General features: G+C 45.1%; 1 long non-coding RNA gene across 1 annotated transcript; it reads right to left on the reverse strand.

The window, feature by feature from the left end:
• Positions 1-3,995: 3,995 nt before the first annotated feature.
• On the reverse strand, positions 3,996-27,117 carry LOC129697468 (uncharacterized). Its single transcript, XR_008723528.1, has 3 exons — positions 26,909-27,117; positions 10,609-10,707; positions 3,996-8,212 (listed from the first exon to the last, which is right to left on the reverse strand). It is a non-coding gene; the product is annotated as an uncharacterized LOC129697468 (long non-coding RNA).

Here is a 27,117-nt window from a genome sequence, read left to right on the forward strand (position 1 = left end):
ATAGACAATAGGTGCAGGAGTAGGTCATTCGGCCCTTCGAGCCAGCACCACCATTCAATGTGATCATGGCGATGTTGATAAGGTTATAAGTGATAGGAGCAGAAATAGGCCATTCAGCCCTTCAAGTCTAATCATGGCTGTTCTATCTCTCCCTCCTAACCCCATTCTCCTGCCTTCTCCCCATAACCCCTGACACACGTACTAATCAAGAATCTATCTATTTCTGCCTTAAAAATATCCCTTGACTTGGCCTCCTCAGCCTTTTGTGACAAAAAAATCCACATATTCACCACCTTCTGACTAAAGAAATTCCTTCACATCTCCTTCCTAAAGGAATGTCCTTTAATTCTGAGGCTATGATCTCTAGTCCTAGACTCTCCCACTAGTGGAAACATCCTCTCCACATCCACTCTATCCAAGCCTTTCACAATCCGGTAAGTTTCAATGAGGCCCTCCCTCGTCCTTCTAAACTCCAGTGAGTACAGGCCCAGTGCCGTCAAATGCTCATCATATGTTACCCACTCATTCCTAGGATCATTCTTGTAAACCTCCTCTGGACCCTCTCCATAGCCCGCACATCCTTCCTCAGATACGGTGCCCATAATTGCCTACAAAATGTAGTATCCGGATCATGTAATGTGTTGAGTTTACGCTAATCTAAAAGTAATATAACCTATCATTTATGAACAATTTTCTCAACAGCAGGCTATCCGAATGCTCTTTATATCAAATGATGTGTTTTTGAAATGTAGCTGCTGTTGTAATGTAACAGAAACAGCAGTTAAACTGCATGCAGCAAGCACTCAAAATCAGCACCGAAGCCTTGTAAGATCATTTGGGTATTTTCTTGGTCGAACGATAAATATCAGCCAGATTGCATTCATACTTGAGAAGTCTCAGGGGAGACTTGCAATTCACCAGAGAAATTCCCATCCTGAAACATCTCCTTTAATAGCCTGCACTGCCAAGTCCCACACCAATGAAGTGTCAGATGGGATTATGTACGCTCGCCTCTAGAGCGAGACTTGAACCGCCTGACTCAGAGGCGAGATTGGTGCCCACTGAGCCATGGCTGGCACTCCTCGCCAAACCCAGCATGAAAGCACAAAGGCGGAATTTTCCATGCCTTGCACTGCAGCATGTTAAACATCTGTCGGAATGTGAGCAGAGTCCACAATGACCGTTGCGAAACAGACTTCCACAGTGGGCTGATCCTGGCAGCCCGGACCTGAGCAAGTCTGAAGAGAAAAAGCACAGCACTATACAAGTTGCCCTTCAAACAGTAATAGTCTTAGTTTTGGAGATACAGCGTGGAAACAGCCCACTGAGTCCGTGCCGGGCAACGATCCCCGTACACGCACACATTAGGGACAATTTACAATATTTACCAAAGCCAATTAACCTACAAAACCTTTGTGAAAGGAAACCGGAGCTCCTGGAGAAAACCCACACAGGTCATGGGAAGAATATGCAAACTCTGAAGGGAGTATGCAAACTCAGACTGAGCCCGTAGTCAGGATCGAACATGAGTTCTCTGGCGCTGTAAGGCAGCAACTCTACCGCTGCACCACCGTGATCTTTTACCTCAGTGCCACTTTTCTGTATTAAGCTCCATCCCTAGAATTCTTTAATATGTAAAACTTTATCGATCTCTTTACTGAATATAAAGAGTGACTGAGCATTTGCAACTTTCTGCAATAGTGATTCATAAAGTTTGATCATCATATGATTGAAGAAATATCTCTTTCGCTCAGACCTGAATGGACAACCCCTTATCTTCTAACTGTTCCCCATGGGTCAAGTCACTTTAGCCGCAGGAAACCTTAACTACACAAACTCCATCCTGTTAAGCACCTTAATAATTTTGTAGGCCTCAATGAGATCAACTATTATCCATGCAAACTCAAGACAGCACATATTTAGACTGCTTAGGATTGACACAAAATGCTGGAATAACTCAGCGGGACAGGCAGCATTCTGGTTGAGACCCAAAACGTCACCCATTTCGTCTCTCCAGAGATGCTGCATGTCCCGCTGCATTGCTCCAGCATTTTGTGTCTATCTTCAGTGCCATTCCAGTCGTTGATCTGAGAACCTTTCCCACTGTCCCTTGATTATATCCTTTCTTAGGTAGGAAAACACCATACAAGATATTCCTGATGAACTCACACCAGGGACCACATATAATTGGAGCAGCAGGTAGACAAAAATGCTGGAGAAACTCAGCGGGTGAGGCAGCATCTATGGAACGAAGGAATTAGGCAACGTTTCTGGTCGAAACCCTTCTTCAGACTGATGTGAGGGTGGGGGGAGGGGGGGGGCGGGAAGAAGAGAGGAAGAGGAGGAGCCAGTGGGCTGAGGGAGAGCTGAGAAGGGGAGGAGAAAGCAGGGACTACCTGAAATTAGAGGTCAATGTTCATACCGCTGGGGTGTAAACTACCCAAGCGAAATATGAGCTGCTGCTCTTCCAATTTACGGTGGGCCTCACTCTGGCCATGGAGGAGGCCCAGGACAGAAAGGTCAGATTCGGAATGGGAGGGGGAGTTGAAGTGCTGAGCCACTGGGAGATCAGGTTGGTTATTGTGAACCGAGTGGAGGTGTTCGGCGAAACGATTGCCAAGCCTACGCTTGGTCTCACCGATGTAGAGCAGCTGACATCTAGAGCAGCGGATGTACGTATTTTCCAGCATCTACAGTTCCTTCTTAAACATAACTGAAGCAGCATATTTATATTCCTAATATAGACATTGTCTTTTAGTTTTTTTACAAGTTATGAGTTTGAGTTAATTAGTTAGTTAGTTTAGTTTATTGTCACGTGCAGCGAAGTACAGTGAAAAACTTTTGTTGCGTGCTAACCAGTGAGCGGAAAGACAATACATGATTACAATCGAGCCATCTACAGTGTACAGATACATGATTAAGGGATTAACATGGGTAATGTTTAGTGCAAGTAAAGTCTGACCAAAGAGAGTCTGAGGGTCTCTAATAAGATAGATAGTAGTTCAGGACTGCTCTCATCGTTGGTGGGTTAGTTCAGTTGCCTGAGAGATACAGAGATTTAGAGATACACTGTGGAAACAGGCCCTTCTGCCCACCGAGTCCGAGATCACCACCAATACACTAGTTCTATATCCTACACACTAGGACCAATTTACAGAAGCCAATTAATCTACAAACCCACGTGTCTTTGGGATGTGGGAGGACACCAGAACACCCAGAGAAAACCCACAGCAACACAGGGAGAACGTGCAAACTCCACACAGGTAGCACCCGTGGTTAGGATCGAACCTGGGTTTCTTGCACTGTGAGGCAGCAAGTCTATCGCTGCATCACAGCACCACCGTTGTGGATGCCGAAAGGCCTGTTCCCAATCTGTATTGGTCAATGTGTTGTGTACTCCATATAACTGGTACTGTTCTTCTTCCTTGCATCTGCCCTGCCCGGAATGGAAATGAGCCCATCCCAATTCACCTCCCAACTCAACATAAAGACAAGGCCATAATTTTAAGTTGTTTTGGGCCTCACTGGACATGGTATCAGGTGAAGAGATTAAACCGTCCCCTCCATCAGGTACGGAAGTATGAAAAAACATATCTTCGGATTGAGGGACAGTTTCTTCCTAGCTGTTATCAGGCAACTGAACCATGCTCCCACAACCAGAGAGCAGTGCTGAACTACTATCTGCCTCATTGGTGACCCGCAAACTATCCTTGATCAGATTTACTGGCTTTATCTTTCACTAAACGTTATTTCCTTATCATGTATCTTTACACTGCGAATGGCTCGATTGTAATCATGTATTGTCTTTCCGCTGACTGGTCAGCACGTAACAAAAGCTTTTCATTGTACTCTGTGACAATAAACTAAAGGGCCTGTCCCTCGAGCATGTGACCTGCATGCGGCAAGCGTGGACCAAACGTACAGGTCCGGAAGCGGGGGCCGTGCGGAGGTTGAGTGATCCCCGTACAGGGCCGGTCCCACCAGCACGCGCCTGCATGCGGCGAGCGCGACCAAACTGGAAGCGGGGGCCGCGCGGAGGTCGAGTGAGTGACGTGAAGTTCGAGCGAAGTCCGCGGGAAGTTCGCACGTGACATACAGCGTCAAGACATGCGTATGGTGTCGAGACGCTGCGCATGCCCGTCGAGGCGGTGCGTACGGCGTTGTTGCCGCGCGGAATTTTTTAACACAGTCAGTTTTTCAGATGTCGGGACCAGCTCCGCACAACTACATACGGCTCAAGCGACCACGTTAGGTCGCGCTTGTCGCATGGAGTCGCATGCTCGTGGGACAGGCTCTTAACACTAGAATCATAGAAACATAGAAAATAGGTGCTGGAGTAGGACATTCGGTCCGTCGAGCCAGCACCGCCATTCAATATGATCATGGCTGATCATCCACAATCAGTACCCCATTCCTGCTTTCTCCCCACATCCTTTGATTCCGTTAGCCCTCTGAGCTATACGAGTTACACCGTATATGAGCTATACCTAACTCTCTCTTGAATACATATCGTGAACACTAATTGTGTGCCCAGCACGTGCAGGTGTAGAAATCCACATTCTTTAATTGAATTAGGATTTAAAAGGTTTTCTGAGCTTCCGATTTAGAAAGCCCAGCTATATAAACATGTGGTGCCTGCACGCTCTGGAGCGGAAAGCTGCAAGGCTCCAAAGGGCTTTCAAACAACCATCAAAAGGTAGCCGGCTGTCTTCACCACTGTCTGGGAGGCATCGCCACTAAGCACCTCTATTTCACAAGGCAAATTAAATCAGATGACCACACACTTTTTCGGGATTGTGAGGGTGGCCAATAGTTCATTTTCCCCAAGAATTGGATCGGGGGTTGATAATTAGACTGCGGGGAGGACAAAAGAGCAAATTGCAGAATGTTCAACGAAAAAAAAGGTCGGGCTGCTAAGTCCTTCCACCTTTTATCGCAGAATATCAATTACCGCAGCGAGGAGGAGGTGGGGTGGCTTGTTTCAACGGATGAATCTTTTGGGAGTTCATGTGGCAATAAACGGCTGTCAGAAACAGCTGGAAGTACAATCTGAAGTACAGTCGCTCTTGCTACTGAGATGTATAAAAGATACAGCAACATCCGCTTTGGCAATGCTGGGAAGGGGATGGATTTACCAGAGCACCACTATAAACACGCAAGTCGGTGCAATAAGTTAATCGAGCATTTCACGTTAAACTCGTTGGAAAAATAAATCTCTTAAGCGATAGTAACGGTTGAGCCTGGGGTTGACATATGCAGGAATCTTGGGGATTCTAGTGATCAATTCAGGACAAATAGGCAGTATATACACAGGGAAGTAATTTAGAACAAAGAAACATAGAAAATAGGTGCAGGAGGAGGCCATTCGGCCGAGCCAGCACCGCCATTCATTGTGATCATGGCTGATTGCCCCCTATCAATAACCCGTGCCTGCCTTCTCCCCATCAGGCAGGAGAATGAGATCGATCGGCTATGATTGAATGACGGAATAGACTTGATGGGCCGAATAGCTCCTAGAACTTATGAACTTGTAAAGGGTAGAAGTGGGCATTGTGCAATAATTGGCTGCATTGGGTGCATGACTCACACCAGACGCACATCAGACATCCTAACGGGGATAATGCAGCCAAGAGTCTGCTTCAGATGGGCAGAGGATCACCAGGAAAAGATTGCTAACGTGATGCACACTTGGTTCAGGTGAATTTTTCCACGATTTACACATAAAAGTTGGAGCTAATCAATCCAATACCTGGAGTGGATTTGCCAGTGGAGTACATCTGGGTTTTCATTCTGACTGTACATATTGTCGGGAAAGTAATGAATCATTGAGAGGCAGGGAAGACTGTTAAACCACTTTGATCTTGACTGGTTCACTCTCTCTATCCGCAGTGCTTGTATGCAGTAATAAACATTTGCATTGACCACATTCCATTTTTGTTGTGTTTCAGACTGGCCCGCCTTTATTGTGAAATGTTTGAAATGTTCTCCTGATGAAGTCCTATTTTGGCGGCTCACATTTGATGAGGAGCCATTAATTACACAGAATAATGAATTTCTCTCATGACCATACATAAACAAACACACGCACGCAGGGAAATGGAGCAAATTAAACACACAGAAGTATATTCAGACTCACACATAGTCACCAGTGGTGTCTCCTTGCTGTTTATTAGGACTCCACTGCAAGAATCTGGTAAAATGCTCGGTCGGAATGGTTACAATGCCATTAACATTACATCACTTTGAAAAATCAATGAAGTGATGTTGGACAAAACTGTGAACATAACATCACATCACGGTGGTGCAGCAGTAGAGTTGCTGCCTTACAGCGCCAGAGATCCGGGTTCGATCCTGACAATGGGTGCTGTCTGTAATAAGTTTGTACGTTCTCCCCGTGACTTGCGTGGGCTTTCTCTGGGATCTCTGGTTTCCTTCTACATTCCAAAGATGTACAGGTTGGTAGCTTAATGAGCTTGGTAAAATTTTAAATTGTCCCTAGTGTGTGTAGGAAGGTGTTAGTGTGCGGAGATCGCTGGTCGGCATGGACTCGGTGAGCCAAAGAACCTGGTTCTGCGCTATATCTCTATACTAAACTAAACACTATCCTGAAACTGAGAGAATAAACATGGGTACCATAGAGTCATAGAGTGATAAAGTGGGGAAACAAGTCTTTCGGCCAAACATGCCCACACCGGCCAACTTGCCCACACCGGCCAACATGTCCCAGCTACACTAATCCCACCTGCCTGCATTTGGTCCATATCCCTCCAAACCTGTCCTATCCATGTACCTGTCTAACTGCTTCTTAAATGTTGGGATAGTTGTTGCCTCATCTACCTCCTCTGGCAGCTCGTTCCACACCCACCACCCTTTGTGTGAAGAAGTTAGCCCCTCAAATTCCTATTAAATCTTGTCCCCTTCACCTTAAACCTATGTACTCTGGTCCTGGATTCACCTACTCTGGGCAAGGGACTCTGTGCATCTACCCGATCTATTCCTCTCATGATTTTCAAGATTCAAGAGAGTTTATTGTCATGCCCTGATAGGACAATGAAATTCTTGCTTTGCTTCAGCACAACAGAACATGTTAGGCTTGACTACAGAACAGATCAGTGTGTCCACATACCCTTATATAAATATATACACACATGAATAAATAAACTGATGAAGTGCAAATAAACAGATAATGGGCTATTAATGTTCAGAATTTTGTCTGAGCCAAGTTTAATAGCCTGATGGCTGTGGGGAAGTAGCTATTCCTGAACCTGGTCGTTGCAGTTTTCAGGCTCCTGTACCTTCTACCTGAATGGGGAGCAAGGAGATGAGTGTGTGGCCAGGATGGTGTGGGTTCTTGATGATACTGCCAGCCTTTTTGAGGCAGCGACTGCGATAGATCCCCTCGATGGAAGGGAGGTTAGAGCCGATGATGGACTGGGCAGTGTTTACTACTTTTTGTAGTCTTTTCCTCTCCAGGGCGCTCAAATTGCCGAACCAAGCCACGATGCAACCGGTCAGCATGCTCTCTACTGTGCACCTGTAGAAGTTAGAGAGAGTCTTCCTTGACAAACCGACTCTCCGTAATCTTCTCAGGAAGTAGAGGCGCTGATGTGCTTTCTTAATAATTGTATCAGTGTTCTCGGACCAGGAAAAATCTTCAGAGATGTGCACGCCCAGGAATTTGAAGCTCTTGACCCTTTCAACCATCGACCCGTTGAAATAAACTGGACTGTGGGTCCCCATCCTAATCCCTCCAAAGTCCACAATCAATTCCTTGGTTTTGCTGGTGTTGTGGGCCAGGTTATTGTGCTGGCACCATATAGACAGTCACTCGATCTCTCTTCTATAATCTGACTCATCCCCATCAGTGATACGTCCCACAACAGTGGTGTCGTCAGCGAACTTGATGATGGAGTTCGCACTATGACCGGCTACACAGTCATCAGTATAGAGTGAGTACAGCACGCAGCCTTGAGGTGCTCCCATGCTGATTGTAATCGAGGCTGACACATTTCCACCAATACGAACAGACTGTGGTCTGTGAATGAGGAAGTTGAGGATCCAATTGCAGAGGGCTGCGCAGAGACCCAGTTCTGCGAGTTTGGTAACCAGCTTGGAGGGGATGATTGTATTAAATGCCAAGCTGTAACAGGATTTTGACAGGAGGCATCAGGTGGTAGTTTCCCCCTTTCTCTGACATTGATCCATGTATAGCCTAGAACAAAACATTAAAGGTTGGCAACCAGATAAAGACCAAAGGTAGCCCCATGCTGATAGTTCTCAATGCCCAAATGTTCCATTTGCCAGGTCCATTTACAATTAACAACGGCCTTTAGTCTTCAGAACATTGAATGTCATCATTTATTTTCCGCTGAGTTACCAAAGACATGAGACTTTGGCTTCCTGTCCAAGGTGGGAAGGGTAGAAACAAAATAACACAAACTATTTGCTTGCAAGGAAATAATTCATAATTATGTCATGGCTTCAAACCACAGGGCATCATTGAAAAATAATTGCTTGAGTTTCAGTGTTAGGTCTAGGGGACGATTTGAGAGGTAAAGGTATCATAATGCAGTACATTACATTACAGTTTACAGGGCAGCATGGTGGTGCAGCGGTAGAGTTGCTGCCTTGCAGCGCCAGAGACCCGGGTTCGATCCTGATTAAGGATGCTGTTTGTACGGAATTTGTACGTTCTCCCCGTGATCTGCGCGGGTTTACCCCGGGAGCTCCGGTTTCCTCCCACACTCCAAAGACGTATAGGTTTGTAGGTTAATTGGCTTTGGTAAAATTGTAAATTGCCCCCAGTGTGTGGTCAGGCAGTGATAGTGCGCGGGGATCACTGGTTGGCGCGGACTCGATGGGCTGAAGGGCCTGTTTCCGCTCTGTATCTCTAAACAAAACTAAACATTACACTCAAATAAACAGGAAATGATTTAGTCAAATACTGAGCCCAATGTGTGTACAACCTCTGGTTACACAAAAAAGCTGGAGAAACTCAGCGGGTGCAGCAGCATCTATGGAGCGAAGGAAATAGGCAACGTTTCGGGTCGAAACCCTTCTTCAGACTACTGAGTACCGAGCAGCAATAGACTCTTAGACTCATACATTGTAGAAACAGGCCCTTTGGTCCAACTTGCCCACACTGACCAACATGTCCCATCTACATTAGTTCCATCTGCCTGAATTTGGTCCATTTCTCTCTAAACCAGCCCTATGCATGTACCTGTCTAACTGTTTCTTAAACATTGGGATAATCCCAGCCTCAAATCCTCCGGCAGCTCATTCCATACACCCACCACACTTTGCGTGAAAAAATTTACTAAGTTACCCAAATCTTTCCCCCTTCACCTTAAACCTACAGTTTGCCCTCTGGTTCTCGATTCCCCCACCTCTACCCCAGGGGTGGGGAACCTGTGGCCTTAAGGCCATTAAGTGCGGCCTTTTGAATGAATTCAAATTTTGTAGAACAAATCCTTTTATTTTTATTGATATGCTTTTGTTCATCTTTTATTATTTTAATTTTAATCTTTTTTTTAATATTTATTTATTAGAAGTAAGTACAGTAATGTGGCACCAGGTGCCAAATATATATTGGCATGTTACATTTTATGTACAGCTACATTTTTTTTAAAATAATAAAGAGAGAAAGAGAGAATAGATAATAGAAAATAGAAAAGCGTGTGATGTATGGTGTGTGAAAAAGAAAAAGGAAGAAAGAGAGAAAGTGAGAAAAAAAAAAGGAGAGAGAAAGAGAAAGAGCAGAAAGTAAGAGAAAGGATATAAGTATTTATATTTTTATCCATCCTTCATCCAGTCCTGAAACAATTGGTTTGCGTGGAGATTAATTTAAATCTTAAAATGAACGTATTTATAATACCAATGAGGAAAAGAAAGTTCAACAAAATAATCCTCCCTGACTGACGGCCACAATTAAAACATTAGTAAGTCATGAGGGTTATTTTAACAAAATAATGTACATTTTGAAGTATATCTAATTGAGGTTTCTTGGATGCGGCCTTATTAGATTACAGCTAACTTAATGCGGCATTCCAACATGAAAAGGTTCCCCACCCCTGGTCTACCCGATCTATTCCTCTCATGATTTTATACACCTCTATTTGACTCTGGCTTGACTATGTATAGAAATCCAGATTGATGGAAAATAGCCATCTCTGCCTTGATCGATGATTTAGATTAATTAGGTGTTAGCCAGAAAGAAACAACAGCCAAAGTAAATGGGTGAGATACAGCAAGTAGCAGTGCAAATGCTCAAAAGCATTCAGTGTAGTTCCACGCCATCCTGTCGGCATTTGACTCGAATCACACTTTTATGACAAAGTCAGCGAAAAGGTTAATGGGCTGTGAGCAAACTGGATCATTTGTTTGCACAGTTGGTAATGTCTGGCACTGACGATCAATAACACACAGAAAATATTATTGGGGTTAGGCCTGGTAGTTTCCTGTGGTGTGTCCTCAGATGACAATTTACTCCACACTGTATTGTCAATGGTTTGGTCACAACGTTTTATCAATGTCAATTATTCCTATCGCAGCTTGGAAAACAAATATTAATCTTGTACAACCGAATCTCTTGGTCTTGCATCTTACCTTTCCATTGCACTGAAGTTGGCTGAGGGTTAATCCAGCTGTGCCTGCAGCACCGGCACATCTGGTAACTTTATCACATGGCAACGTACCGTTCCAGGGCTGAAGGAAAAGACAGGTTTCTGATTGAGAATAATATTTGGTAGTGATATTTTCCTAGAAATCTGATCATGTGGCATTGGTTTCCTTTAACAGTATGCAATCCAAAATTTCTTGATTAGTACGGGTGTCAGGCATGATGGGGAGAGGGCAGAAGAATGGGGTTAAGAGGGAGAGACAGATCAGCCACGATTGAATAGCGGAGTAGACTTGATGGGCACAATGGCCTAATTCTGCTCCTATCTCTTATGATCTTGTGATCATATGCGGAGGGAACAATCTTTTACTGGTTGACGCTTGCCAAACGCAAAACTAAACTGGGCCCTTCAAGTCACCGTTCACTCGCAGATGCCAATGTTTCCCCTGTATTAGAATCAAACCTCACAACAACCAGGGTGGTGCAGCAGTAGAGTTGCTGCCTTACAGCGCCAGGGACCCGGGTTTGATCCTGACTACAGGTGCTTGTCTGCAAGGAGTTTGCACATTCTCCCCTTGACCAGTGTGGGTTTTCGCTGGTTTCCTCCCACACTCCGAAGGTGTACAGGTTTGTAGGCGAATTGTAAAATTTTCCCTAATGCGTGTGGGAGAGCGTTAGTGTGCAGGGATCGCTTGTAGGTGCGGACTCGGTGGGCGGAAGGGTTTGTTTCTGTGCTGTATCTCTAAACCAAACAAAAACTAAACTAAAGAAAACAACATTCATCAGGTAATGAAAGGTTCAGCCCATAGCAATATAATTTGGACTTCAATGCTGCAGGAAACATCTTTAGTTGAAAATCATCAGGAGAACCTTATAGGACTTTGGTTTGGCCACGTGTGGAGTATTTCATGCAGTTCTGCTTAACCCATTGCAGGAACAATGTGGAAGCTTGGGAGAGGGTACAGAAGAGATTTACTGGAATGATGCCTGGATTAATTAATACAAGAAAAGATTGGACACATTTGGATTGGTTTCTCTGGAGCATCGATGAACACCTGAGAGAACAATATAAAATTAGAAGAGGCTTTAGGCGATATTACTGGGCTGCTAAATTGCAAAAAATCCTGTACTGGATGAATGATGATTACGACCACCTACCGATCTGGGTACACATGGAAAAGGCGAGTTCACATCTCCCGTTGCGGTCTGTCCTATGCTCTCAACTCCCCCTTTCTATAACATCTGCGGGGGCAGGCCCAATTGCGTCCCTCTCGCTCAAGATATGGAGTCAACTTAGGAAAAACTTTGGTTTACAAGGCCCTTCCATCTTGGCCCCACTGCTTAAAAATCACATCTTTAAACCTTCAAGTACAGACTCCGCATTTCAAAACCTGGCATAGCAACGGTATCAGCAGTATCAAAAACCTATACAAGGATGGCATTTTTTCGTCTTTTGCAGAGCTTTCGTCCAACTATAGCCTCCCAAACTCCCACCTTTTTCATTTTTTCCAGATTAGGGATTTTGTGAAGAAGATATTCCCCCATTTCCCAAATCGTCCCCCTGAAACCCTGACCGATTCCATCCTAGCTCTAGATCCCAACCGGAAGAAATGCATCTCTTTTTTGTACAACTTGTTAAGGTCGGTTATATTGAAACCTCATACCTCATTAAAAGCTGTATGGGAGGGCGAGCTGAATACGAAACTAACAGACCAGCAATGGGACTCTGCCTTGGATTTGATCCATTCTTCCTCCATATGTACCCGTCATGGCCTAATCCAATGCAAAGTCCTTCACAAAGTCCACTACACAGACGCAAGATTATCTAGAATTTACGCCACTGTTAAAGACACCTGCAACAGATGCAATCAATCCCCTGCCAACCATAATCATATGTTTTGGTCTTGCCCTAAGCTAGCAACCTTTTGGAGGAGTGCTTTCGACGTGCTAAGCAGAGCCTATGACCAGGCTATTCCTCCAAACCCACTGTCAGCTATTTTTGGTATTCCTCCCAACACCAACCTCTCTGTTGCGTTGAAGCGGGTCCTGGCTTTTACAACCTTGTTAGCCCGGAGACTGATCTTGCTTAACTGGAGGCTCACCTGTCCCCCGACACACGCCCGCTGGATCAAGGAGGTGCTTTACAACTTAAAGCTTGAAAAACTTAGGTTCTCTCTCAAAGGCTCTACCAAGACATTCCTAGATACATGGAACCCTTTCCTGGAACTTGTTAACTCTCTTAACTTGTTTCCGGACTCGGAAGAGGACTGAGTGCCCTCTATCGCTGCTCTGTCTTATTGCAGCTGCTATCCCCTCAACCTCAACCCCCGCCCCCCCCCCCCCCCCCACCAGCCCCCGCTCCCCACCCCCCCCCCCCACCCCCACCCCCCCACCCTTTTTGTTTTTTTTTTTCCAGTTTCATTTTGTTTATCTTATCGTATTTGTGTGGATGTGTACGTATGTGAGTGTTGTTTGTCCCCGGGTGGCGAGGGTGGGTAAGGGTAAGGGTTTTGAGGGTCGTTTACATACTGTTGTACAATTATGTCCTGACTTTACTGTCTGTTATCATTGTATGTATGCAAATTCAAAATTCAAATAAAAAGATTTAAATTAAAATTAGAAGAGGCATAGATAATTTAGCCATGGAATGTTGCAGTAGAGTTGATGGGCCGAATAGCCTAATTCTGCTCCTATCATTTATGAGCTTATGACCTTATCACAAGCCTTCTTGAGGAGGCCGCTTCCATGTTGCTCTGGAGTAAACACCCAACTTGTCCAACAGATTGTTCAAGAAGGAACTGCAGATGCTGGAAGATCGAAGGTACACAAAAATGCTGGAGAAACTCAGCGGGTGCAGCGGCATCTATGGAGTGAATGAAATGGGTGACGTTTCGGGCCGAAACCCTTCTTCATCTGTTGTCCAACAGATTGTTCCTGTTGTCGTCAGCGTTTAGTTTAGAGATACATCGTGGAAACAGGCCCTTCAGCCCATCGAGTCGATGCCGACCAGTGACCTCTGTACACTAGCACTTATTCTACACACTAGGGACAATTTACCAAAGCCAATTAACCTACAAACCTTCATATTTCATATACTCTTCTGAGTAAGACATAAAGATTTTGAAGAAGGAGTTTTTTGAAGATGTCTACAGTAGGATCCCAAAACATCACATCCATCTTCTCCAGGGATGCTGCCTGGCCCGATGAGTTACTCCAACACTTTGTATCTTGATAGTTTATAGAAGTGACTGACGGAAAATTGGTGGTCAACTGGGTCTGAAACAGAACCGGGAAACAAGAGATGACAAAGCTGTAATCTAGAACAGAAATTAATCTGCTGGATGGACTGCCAAAATAGATAGGGCAACTGCAGAAATAGATAGGGTAAATGCAGGAAAAAAAAGGGTAAATGCACAGTCTTTTAAACAGAGTAGAGGATTCAACAACCATCAGACATAGGTTTAAGGTGAGGGGAGATAGATTTAATAGGAACTGGAGGGGCAATGTTTTTACATAAAGGTTGGTAGACATATAGAATGAGTTGCCAGAGAAGGTAGTTAAGGCACGTACTACCACAACATTTAAAAAACTTTTGGACAAGTACATGGATAGGATAGATTTAGAGGGATATGAGCCAAATGCAAGCTGACGGGACTAGTATAGATGGGACATGTTGGCCGGAGTGGGCAGGTTGGGCGAAATGGCCTGTTTCTATGACTATGACTACATCCTGATGCAGGATCTCAACCCGAAACCTTGACCATCCATCCCCTCCATAGATGCTGTTGGTCTTGCTGAGTAGTTTACTCTTTGCTGTAAATCAGGACAGCTCTTTGTTTGCCATCCCAGCTGACTTCTCTCTTTTGATTACACTTTGCCTGAGCGGTCTGCAAAGCTGAGGCAATCTTCAGGTATGAGGAGAGACAGGGGCCACAGCTCTGCCAGCAGCAAGGGCCAACTCTTCCAGGAACTTCAATGCATTCAAGCATGGAAATGCTGTGCTTGCAGATCATGGGGCTTGGCTCAACATTTGTGACCAATAGACAATAGAATATAGACAATAGTAGGCAGGAGTAGGCCATTCGGCCCTTCGAGCCAGCACCGCCATTCACTGTGATTATGGTTGATCATCCACAAGTCAAGTCAAGTCAAGTTTATTTGTCACATACACATACGAGATGTGCAGTGAAATGAAAGTGGCAATGCACGCGGACTTTTGTGCAAAAGACAAACAACAAAACAACCAAACAAATTATAAACACAATCATAACACACATATTATTTTACATAATAAATAATGGAAGGAAAAACGTTCTGTAGAGTTATTCCCTGGTGAGATAGGCGTTTACAGTCCGAATTGCCTTTGGGAAGAAACTCCTTCTCAACCTCTCCGTTCTCACCGCATGGCAACGGAGGCGTTTGCCTGACCGTAGCAGCTGGAACAGTCCATTGCAGGGGTGGAAGGGGTCTCCCATGATTTTATTTGCTCTGGAGTTGCACCTCCTGTTGTATAGTTCCTGCAGGGGGGCGAGTGAAGTTCCCATAGTGCGTTCGGCCGAACGCACTACTCTCTGCAGAGCCTTCTTGTCCTTGGCAGAGCAATTCCCAAACCAGATGGTAATGTTCCCGGACAAGATGCTTTCCACCGCCGCTGCGTAGAAGCATTGGAGGATCCTCAGAGACACTCTGAATTTCCTCAATTGCCTGAGGTGGTTGTACCCCTTCAGTACCCCTTGACAATCGACAAGAAAAGGAACACGAGAGTGCCTAGACATTTGTTCATCTTGACAAATGCATACTTACTTGTGATGAAAGCGAACAGTGACAGGAACCCTGTGATTTATTGTGTAAATCATTTGAGATTTCAGAATCAGGGATGCAATAGCAAATTGTAACTCCTCTTTCTGTCTGGTGCTCAGGTTGCTCTTTAGACTTTAGAGATTCAGCATGGAAACGAGCCCTTCAGCCCATTGACCCATCACAACGAGAGAGCAGTCCAGACCAACTATATCTCATTGGAGACCCTCGGACTATCTTTCATCAGACTTCACTGGCTTCATCTTGCACTAAGCTTTACTCCCTTATCATGCATCTGCACACTGTGAAGGGCTCGATTGTAATAATGGATTGTCTTTCTGCTGGCTGGTTAGCATGCAACAAAAGCTTTTCACTGTATCTCGGTTCACGTGACTATAAGCTAAACTAAACTAAATTAAACTAATCGAGACCATACACCCCATCCACTAGCTCTATCCTACACACTTGGGATGAATAAAACTTGACTTTGACTTTGACACAATTTACAATTTTACCAAAGCCAATTAACCTACAAACCTGCACATCTTTGGAGTGTGGGAGGAAACCGGCACACCCAGAGAAAACCCACACGGTCACAGGGAGACATACAAACCCCGTACAGACAGCAGCTGTAGTCAGGATCAAACCCGGGTCTCTGGCGCTATATGGAAGCACTTCACCACTGTGCCATTCCTGCTGTCTGAGCTTTAGAAAAATAAAATATATTTTTCTTTTGCTGGTTCATAATGGAACTTTTGGAGTTGACCAAAGTTTGATGAATGTACTTTCCAGAATTCTGTCCATTTGTGAAGGTACTTAACATTTCAGAAGCAGTGAATCAGAATGACTGCAAAGTACACTTATGAACCAATGTTGCTTGGCTTTGCCTTTCATGCACATCCGAGCTTGGGCCTCTCCACAAACTACTCTATGCATTCTTAAATCACAGACACATAACCATATATTAAACCTATGAGAACTGCAGAATCCCTTATTCCAAGTTAAGGAAACCTGCAGCATTTTAAAATCCTAGTTCTATTTGCAATGACTATCATCACAATCATTGTGATGATCACAGTCATAACAGTTAGTCATGGTGGTGCAGCGGTAGAGTTGCTGCGTTACAGCAAAAGCAGCGCCGGATACCCAGGTTCGATCCTGACTATGGGTGCTGTCTTTACGGAGTTTGTACGTTCTCCCCGTGACCTGCGTGGGTTTTCTCCGAGATCTTTGGTTTCCTCCCACACTCCAAAGACGTACAGGTTTGTAGATTAATTGGCTTGGTAAATGTAAAATGTGTCCCTAGTGTGTGTGTGTAGAATAGTGTTAAAGTGCGGGGATCGCTGGTCGGCACGGACTCGGTGGGCAGAAGGGCCTGTTTCCGCTCTGTATCTCTAAACTAAAGTAAACTACACTAAATGCACATTTCCAATGCATCATTTGACTCAGGCCTCAGCTCATGAAATGTTCATCAAAGCATAAACAATTGCCCCTTGATTTGCTTTTCCCAATAATGTCTGAGCTAAACTCACTAATTCTAAAATATAGTCATGGATTCATAAAGCATGGAAACAGGCCCTTTGGCTGACATGTCCCTGTCAACCAAGATATACCATCTAAGCGAGTCCATTTAGCCCATATCCCTCAAAACCTATCCTATCCATGTACCAGTCCTAATGGGTTTTTTTAAATGCTGTTATAGTGCCTGCCTCAACTACCTCATCTGGCAGCTTGTTCCATATACCCACCACCCTTTGTGTGATAAAGTTGTCCCCATGTTCCTATTAAATCTTTCCCCTCTTGATTTAAAGCTATGCCTTCATATTCTTGATTCCACTACCCTGTGCATTCACTCTTATTTATTCTCTGCACAAATTTATGTATCTCTGTAAGATCATCCCTCAGCCTCCTGCATCCCAATGAATAAAGTCCTAGCCTGTCCGATATCTTCCTGTAGCTCATGCCCTCAACTTCAAGCAATATCCTTGTAAATCTTCTCTGCACTCTTTGCAACTTAATGGCATCTTTCCTGTAGCAGGGTGACCAAAACTGAACACAGTGTGGCCTCACCAATGTCCTGTACAACTGTAACATAACATCCCAACGTGCATGTGTAGGAAGGAACTGTAGATGCCTGTTCAAACCGAAGATAGACACAAAAAGCTGGAGTAACTCAGCGGGACAGGCAGCATCTCTGGAGAGAAGGAATGGGTGACGTTTCGGGCCGAGCTCAGAAGAAGGGTCTCAACCAGAAACGTCACCCATCCCTTCTCTCCAGCATTTTGTGTCTATCCCAACTTGTATACTCAATTCTCTAACTGAAAGCTTACCAATAAACTTCCTCACCACACTACCTACTTGCCATGCTACTCTCCGGCTCGTTAGACTTCGCAAAAGGCAACATCGCACACTTCTCTGAATTAAACTCCATTAGCTATTCCTTAGTCCACTTGCCCAGCTTCTCGAGATCACACTGTGAGTTTTGAGAACCATCTTCACTGTCTGCAATACCACCTGTTCATCTACAATGTAGAGTAAAGTATGGGTCTTCAGCAATGCTAGAACTTTCAACAACTTTGGACTTGAAGGATACAAGTTGGCTCCAGAAACGAGGCAAAGCGTGTCTACTGCCTCAGTCTAATCTATTATTCTTACGCCCTGTATTCAAATATAATTGTTCTTATGTATGGTAAGATTTTTACTAAACTGTATGCAAAAAAGGAATATCACTGTACCTAGGTACATGTGACATTATAGTACCATTAAACCATTGTGAAGTTGAGTGGTCTCTTGCCCAGAGTAGGTGAATCGAGAACCAGAGGACATAGGTTTAAGGTGAGGGGGGAATGATTTAATAGGAGTCTGAGGGGTAACATTTTGCACACAAAGGGTGGTGGGTGTATGGGACGAGCTGCCAGAGGAGGTAGTTGAGGCAGGTACTTTCACAATGTTTAAGAAACGTTTAGACAGGTACAACGTTAGGATAGGTTTAGAGGCAGATGAGACTAGTGTAGATGGGATATGTTGGTCAGTGTGGGCAAGATGGGCCACTGGGCCTGTGATTCTATGTCTCTATGTCTGTCTGGATGAAATACAAGCAAGTGGCAATCCCAATCACAGATACATTCTTGGCGTCATTTTCTGCTGGGGGGGAAAGAAAGAAATAATTATAGTTTAGTCCACTGGGCCTGTTTCCACACTGTATGACTCTATAACCCTTAGGTACTGACTCAGTGTAATCTGCTATTCTTACACATGTACGTAAATATGATTGTACCTAGGTACATGTGAGAATAAAGTATCATTAAACCATTGAGAAGTTGGAAGATTGGAAATATTGTTCCATGAGCGTGAATGAAGTGCACTGCGAGAGATTCTAATTGTCTCTCGTATGTCTCTAGACATTTACACAGGCAGTCACTGCCAACACAGCAGGTTGCTATGACCCTGCAGACTAAAGCATATCCCATTAATTGTCATTAGTCTTTGCCTCACAACTCACATGAAGAGAACTCTGAGGTTGGCAATTTGACTGGAAGGGATTGCAGCTGAAATATTCCTGTCTAGTGGATGATCATTTCCCCCTCACGTTCACGTTCACAGTGACATGGAGTGAAGTCAAATCAGGCCATCAGGGCACTTTCTATCCACAATGCACATAGACCTTGGCTGACAGCCTGGTACAAGAGCCTGGTCTGCGGACAGGCACAAAGTGCTGGAGTAACTCAGCGGCTCAGGCAGCATCTCTGGGGAAAAGGAATAGGTGATGTTTTGGACTGGAACTCTTCTTCAGACATTGCCCCCTGACCCGAGGACATTAGTTGCAAATATGTCAACCATTTTGTGAATTCCACATGACCCTTCACTTCTGCTATTTCCAAGCACACGCATAATGTTATTAGGTTTTTAGCGATACAGCATGGAAACCGCCTTAGGAATCCTTTAGCCCACCGTGTCCGCACCGACCAGCGATCACCCCATACACTAGCACTATCCTACACACGAGGGACAATTTACAATTTCACTGAAGCCAATTAACCTACAAATTTTGTAGGAATGTGGGAGGAAACTAAAGCACCCGGAGAAAAACCAAGGGGTCACGGGGAGAACGAACAAACTCAGTACAGACAACACAGGTAGTCAGGATTGAACCTGGGTCTCCGGCGCTGTAGGGCAGCAACTCTACCGCTGCACCTTGCCACCCCTTTAGTCTCCTCCTGTTGTAGCTCACGAAACACCACTATACTGGTAACGAGTAAACAATGAGACTATACTATTTACTTAACTTTCAGTCATCGGAGTTCAACAAGCAAAGCAAAGGTTTGGATTTTGTCTAGTTGGAATGAAAGATTGACAGTAAATCTTACAACCCGGAAAAGGGCAATGAGCCAAATAGGACATGTGCTGTTGGCACGGTGCACAGGCAGCAACGGGCAGGTAGGTTCACATAGCTGAGTTTCTGAACGGCCTTTCATCAATGATTTGCTTAGCACCTGGACTAATTGGAAGAGCAGTCTTTGGCAAGTTCACACCAGGTTTGCATCAAGGATCACATTTTTGTCAACCTTGTCAGTGGAAAATAATTGAGATGGCGTAAATCAGTGCATCTTATATCACGCGCTGATTCTGGTTCAGGACACCCACTCCAGCCCATTGCTTTCTCTCATAAAAGAAGCATAACACACAAATGCTGCTACATAAGCATTTTTATATTTTATTTAATTCATGCATTCTGCATTAAAAAATGTTTCTTGTCCATTTATCTGAATTCTGGATGAATAATTGATGAGAATTTTTGCCCCTTTATCTTGGTTCGTGAGGGAACTGGCAGTACCTCGACACCACACTGTTCACTGCAATGTATTCTTTATTCAGCTGAAAACCTGAATAAAATAGACAACCTATTGCTTTTTTTAAAAATTCGACCCAAGAACGTTTAGTTTAATTCAGAGATTTATTTTGGACATCAGAGATACAGTGCGGAGACAGGCCCTTCGGCCTACCAAGTATGCACCAACCAGCGATAACCCCGTACACAGACATTATCCTACACACACTAGAGACAATTAGATTGGTTTAGTTTAGTTTAGAGATACAAAGCGGAAACAGGCCATTCGGCCCACTGTGTCCGCACCGACCAGCGATCCCCACACAAGCCTACACACGCTAGGGACAATTTACAAACCCCTACAAACATAGGGGTTTACAATAGGCAAGTATACGAACCCGAGCCAATCAACCTACAAACCTGCACGTCTTTGGAGTGTGGGAGGAAACCGAAGATCTCGGAGAAAACCCACGCAGGTCACGGGGAGAAAGTACAAACTCCGTACAGACAGCACCCATAGTCAGGATCGATCCCGGGTCTCCGGCGCTGCAAGGACTGCAAGGCAGCAACTCTGTCACTGCACCACCATTCCGCAATAAAAACTTTAGTTTAGTTTTGAACATTTTTTTAGACTTTAGAGAAGACTTCAGAGAAAAAATTTAAAAAAAAATTACCAAACCCAAGTTTGGAAGGAAAACGGAGCACCCGGAGAAAACTCACAGACAATACCCGCTGGATGGAACCTGGGTCTCCGGTGCTGTAAGGCATCAACTCTACTGCTGCGCCACTATGCCGACCAGAACTAAGTACCCAGAACCTGTTTTCAGAAAGAGTGTCAAAGTTTTATTGAATACTCGACCAGGTGTGGACCCGTTGGGCCCGTCCCCCAAGGCAATATTCCACCACTCGCCCATAGCCCCCAACTGCGTAGACGCGGCAGACGGGTTCCCGTTGTGATGCCAGAGATCCCCATTGTGATGCGAGTGACGGCAACCCTCCCACAACTACGCAGGCGCAGCCAGCAAGTGGGATCGCGACTGTAACATGGCAATAACCTGTACTATATAAGATCAATGTGAACGCATCTCACTCTCCCTCTTCGGTCCCCTATTCCCCTGCTCCATTATCCTCCCTCACCCACCCTCCACCAACCCTCCTCTGCTTCCTCCCCTCACCCCCTCCCTCCCCTCCTCCCTCTTCCCCCTCCCCTCATCCATTACCTCGCCATCTCTCTTTCTAGGACGACAGATAGCACAATGGGCTAAGAGTTCGGCTGGCAACCGGAAGGTAGCCGGTTCAAATCCCGCTTGGAGTGCATACTGTCGTTGTGTCCTTGGGCAAGACACTTCACCCACCTTTGCCTGTAATGGAATGTTACGGCGGCAGGCGCGGGCACACCGCGACGCCCTGTGTCTCCCTTTCAAGGGAGATGCTAAAAATGCATTTCGTTGTCTCTGTACTGTACACTGACAATGACAATAAATTGAATCATTTCATTTCATTTTTTTTTTTTCATTTCATTTCATTTCATTTCATTTCATTTCATTTCTACTCTTATCCTCCTCCATTCTCTTCTCTCCCTCTTCCCCTCTCGCGCTCTCTCTCCATAACTCTCTCCCCTCTCCCTCCCCCCCTCCACTCCCTCCCTCACCTCTCCCTCCGTCTCCTTTTCCCCTACCCTCAGTCACTCCCTACCCTCAGTCACTCCCTCCCACCCCCCATAACCCCTCTCCCCTCCCTACTCTCCGGACCCATTGGGCCCCATTCCCCCAGCGCAATATTCCATCACTCACCCGTTTCCCCAACGTGACCCTTTTCCACCACTCACCAGTTCCCCCAATGCAACCCGTTCCCCCAACGCAATATTGCACCACTCACACATAGCCCCCAACTGCGCAGGTGCGGCTCATGCACTCCTTCCCCCTCCTCTTCACCCTCCCTCTGCTCTCCCTCACTTTCTTTTTCCCTACCTTCAGTCACTCCCACCCTCACTCCTCCCCTATTGCACTCCCCCACTAAACACAATGTTTAAATAACATTTCTTCTCCTCCCCTCCCCCACTCTCCCCGCTCTCATTACAACAATGTAACAGATCTCTCATTGCACTGGGCGGATCAATGTTGATTGGCAGCTTATGTAAATGAGATCCCATTGTCAGGTCATTGTCCAGAGGTGCACTCTTCACCGACAGCTTATGTAAATGAGATCCCACTGTGAGGTCATAGCTGCAAAGTGCCAGACTCTCCCATTAAATGCCACAGCATCTGCCAAGTTATTGTTCTCATAGTGGGGTTTTGTAAAGTTTTAAATGTCAATAATGTGCAAAATATAACATCAATCTGAACAAAACTTGACACAAACCTCCACAGGACAATTGTCAGTAAGATGGGGCAAACATTTTATCGCTATCATGTACCGTTTTGGCATAGTTCCGGAATCACGTACATACGCGCGCATAGATAGATAGAAACAAAGCATCCCCACAGCATGATGCTGCCACCACCATGTTTCACAGTGGGGATGGTGTGTTCAGGGTGATGTGCAGTGTTAGTTTTCCGCCACACATAGCGTTTTGCATTTAGGTCAAAAATTTCAATTTTGGTCTCATCTGACCAGAGCACCTGCCTCCACATGTTTGCTGTGTCCCCCACATGGCTTGTGGCAAACTGCAAACGGGACTTCTTATGGCTTTTTAATCAACAATGGCTTTCTTCTTGCCACTCTTCCATAAAGGCCCGATTTGTGGAGTGCACGACTAATAATTGTCCTGTGGACAGATTCTCCCACCTGAGCTGTGGATCGATGCAGCTCCTCCAGAGTTACCATTGGCCTCTTGGCTGCTTCTCTGATCAATGCTCCCCTTGCCCGGCCTGTCAGTTTAGGTGGACGGCCATGTCTTGGTAGGTTTGCAGTTGTGCCATACTCTTTCCATTTTCGGATGATGGATTGAACAGTGCTCCATGAGATGTTCAAAGCTTGGGATTTTTTTTTATAACCTAACCCTGCTTTAAACTTCTCCACAACTTTATCGCTGACCTGTCTGGTGTGTTCCTTGGGCTTCATGATGCTGTGTGTCACTAATGTTCTCTAACAAACCTCTGAAGCCTTCACAGAGCAGCTGTATTTATACTGAGATTAGATTACACACAAGTGAACTCTATTTACTAATTAGGTGACTTCTGAAGGCAATTGGTTGCACTGGATTTTATTTAGGGGTATCAGAGTAAAGGGGGCTGAATACTTTTGAACGCCACACTTTTCAGTTTTTTTATTTGTAAAAAAATTTGAAAACCATGTATCATTTTCCTTCCACTTCACAATTATGCGCCACTTTGTGTTGGTCTATCACATAAAATCCCCCCCAAAAAAATTTACGTTTGTGGTTGTAACGTGACAAAATGTGGAAAAGTTCAAGGGGTATGAATACTTTTGCAAGGACAGACAGACAGACAGACAGACAGACAGACAGACAGACAGACAGACAGACAGACAGACAGACAGACAGACAGACAGATAGATAGATAGACAGACAGACAGACAGACAGACAGACAGACAGACAGACAGATAGATAGATAGATAGATAGATAGATAGATAGATAGATAGATAGTCAAGTTAACTATGCATGTCGCAGGAGATGATTCTGGGCTCCACAAGTTGGTAAGGTAGCCTGCGGGAACAGAGAGATAAAGTCACATTTAGGTAAAGGTACATAACATTGTGTAGTTGTCAGGGATGTGAGACAAATCCATACTTTGTGTCCCGTCGTTCCCATAGATGGAAAAGCAATGTGTAGTTCGTTAGACTTTAGAGATACAACACTTACCATGGTACAGTGAGAAGCTTTTTTGTTGAGTGCTATCCAGTCAGCGGAAAGACTATACATGATACCATCCAGCCATCCACAGTGTACAAATGCATGAGATGAAAGGGCCACCCTTTTAAGAATGAGATCTGGAAGAATATTTACCTGAGAGGAATTAATGAGGAAGTCACCTGGCCCCTTGAGTCTGTGCTGCCTGTATCAAGGTCATGTTTGATCTTCTTCCTCAACATGATTTCTGCACTATCCTCATATCCCTCTGTTCCATTAGTGTCCAGAAATCTATTAGAACATAGAGCAGCACAATGGTGGCACGGGTGCTGTCTATATGGAGTTTGTATGTTCTACCCGTTACCTGCGCGGGTTTTCTCCGAGATCTTCGGTTTCCTCCCACGCTCCAAAGACGTACATGTGTGTCGGTTAATTGGCTGGTATAAGTGTGTAATAAGTTGGGTAGTGTTAATGTGCGGGCATCGCTGGTCGGTGCAGACTCGGTGGGCCAAAGGGCCTGTTTCCAAGCTGTATCTCTAAATTAAACTAAACTACAGCACAGGAATGCCCTTAATTATTTGTGTCCAACACGGTGTCAAGATAAATTGATTCTGTTTTGAATTAACTGTTTTGAAATACATTCTCCACTTCACCTCAAGATAAAGAGAGGCAGTTATAAAGAAACGTTGATTTGATTCCATGGAATGTAGATCGGGCAAATTCCTGACAGGCGAGGTGTGTCATTCTCTCTCGTCCCTGACCATGATCCAAAGACAAAAAAATTATCTCAGTTTGCCTTTCCAAGTAATTCCTTTAACACACACAATCCAGAATTTCCACCCTTGCAAATAATAATGAACTTTCATTGAACGGGAACATTGCATTGTGCTCTGACCAGTGCAGCTTTAGTTACAGAGATTAACGTGAAGCAATTTCGACACAGGACTGCAATCGCCCTCAGCAAAAGAAGCAATTAGATTCTGTAACCGGGCCTGCTTGAGATATTCGCCAGGCCCACAACTCTGGGCTGCCCTGAACACTGACCCCATTATCAAGGTTGGCTGGCGAACACAGACGGAACTTTGTGGACTCTTCCCTTCCCCCCCCCCCCCCCCCCCCCCCTGTGCTTCCACCTTCCATTTACACACACCACTGTGTGCTGCCCTGATCCCGTGCATTTCTCGCAAGCCCGTGGAGAGATGCTCAGCCCCGTGGGTCTAAGCACAGAGAGAGAAGGTTTGTGCGACAGGCAAACAATCAGTGGTTTGCCCACGCTCCAAACACTAACCCAGCAGCCAGCTTGGAGCCAATCATCGATACTGCTTGGCTCAAACACCTCCTTTAAATGGATAATTTGCTCTTTGACTGCAAAGGCCCAGCTTCCAAAATATGACTGGGGATGGCATTTAGCTGAACCAGCGATCCAATAAAATGGAAGAAAACCTCTATCATTAGCGCTTGGACACTGCAGCCACTTGGGTTTGAGGTGCTACGCAGGCAGCACCTCAAACCCAACCCCACCAGCTCTGTAACCTCCTTCAAGGCGCCACAAATTTAGTTTAGAGATACAGCGCGGAAACAGATGAGAAAAGAGATGATGAGGAATTTCTTTAGTCAGAGGGTGGTGAATCTGTGGAATTCATTGCTACGGACGGCTGTGAAAGCCAAGTCACTGGATATTTTTAAGGCGTGGAATGACAGAATTTTGATTTGTACGGGTGTCAAGGGTTATGGGGAGAAGGCAGGAGATTGGGGTTGAGAGGGGGAGATAGATCAGCCATGATTGAATAGCAGATGGGCCAAATTGCCTCATTCTGCTCCTAGAACCTATAGTATGAGCCTTCCACAGTGTGATTTGAACACAATATGTTCTGAGAATGATGAGGATGCTACAATTGAGGTCAGGCTTGGTAATATATGAGTTGAACTCAAATGTCAAATGTTGAAATTCAAATGTAGCCAAATATGATTTGTACAAGTATTTCCCAGGGGTTATGTTTCCATACAAAGTGTCACTGATATCTGGAATGAACTGCCAGAGGAGATGGTGGAGACATGAACAGTAAAAGCAATTGGATCTGGACAGGTACTTTGACCTGCAAGTCATAGAGGGATGTAGAACCAATGCAGTTAAGTGGGATTCGTATCCAGGGGCATGATGGTGGGTCAACGGCCTACTTCAACACTGTGCAACTCAATGACTCAAGCTAGGACATTGCAATTGCCAGCAGCAGACACCCCATTTGTGGACACTGGCTCCCATGGCAGCACAGTAGTGCAGCTGGATCAGCTGCTGCCTCACAGCACAAAAGACGCAGGTAGTGCATCACCAGAAACCCGGGTTCGATCCTGACTACGGGTGCTGTCTGTACCTTCTCCCCGTGACCTGCGTGGGTATTCTCCAGGATTTCCGGTTTCACTCCAAAGAAGTACAGGTTTGTAAGTTAATTGACTTTGGTAAGATTGTAATTTGTTACGTGTGTGTGTGTGTAGAATAGTGTCAATGTGCAGGGATCGCTGGTCGGCGTGAGCTGAAGGGCCTGTTTCTGCGCCGTATCTCTAAACTAAACTAAACTAAACTAAACGCAGTTTCATTCCTGACCTCGGGTGCTTTCTGTGTGGAGTTTGCACGTTCTCCCAGTGACCACACTGGTTTCTTATGGGACCTCCAGTTTCTTCCAACACCCCAAAGACACCCAGGTTTGTAGATTGATCAGCCTCTAGAACTTGCTCCAAGTGTGTAGGGAGTGGATGCAAGGGGCGAGTTAACATAGAATCAGTGTGAGCTGGTAATCGATGTTCAGTGTGGACTCGGTGGGCCGAAGGGCCGATTCAATTCAAAACATCACCTGTTCCTTTTCTCCAAAGATGTTGCCTGACCCGCTGAGTTACTCCAGCATTCTGTGTCTATCTTCAGTGTAAACCAGCATCTGCAGTTCCCTCCTATCTTGTTTGAAACTTGCAGGTCAGCCATTTCCAGTGACGAGACACGAAGGTGCAGAAATCCAACGTTGCTTCATTCGGCTTAGAGCCAAACTGCAGGACGAATGGGGCAGTT

Source organism: Leucoraja erinacea, chromosome 5 (genome assembly GCF_028641065.1).
Source record: "Leucoraja erinacea ecotype New England chromosome 5, Leri_hhj_1, whole genome shotgun sequence".
NCBI lineage: Eukaryota > Metazoa > Chordata > Chondrichthyes > Rajiformes > Rajidae > Leucoraja > Leucoraja erinaceus.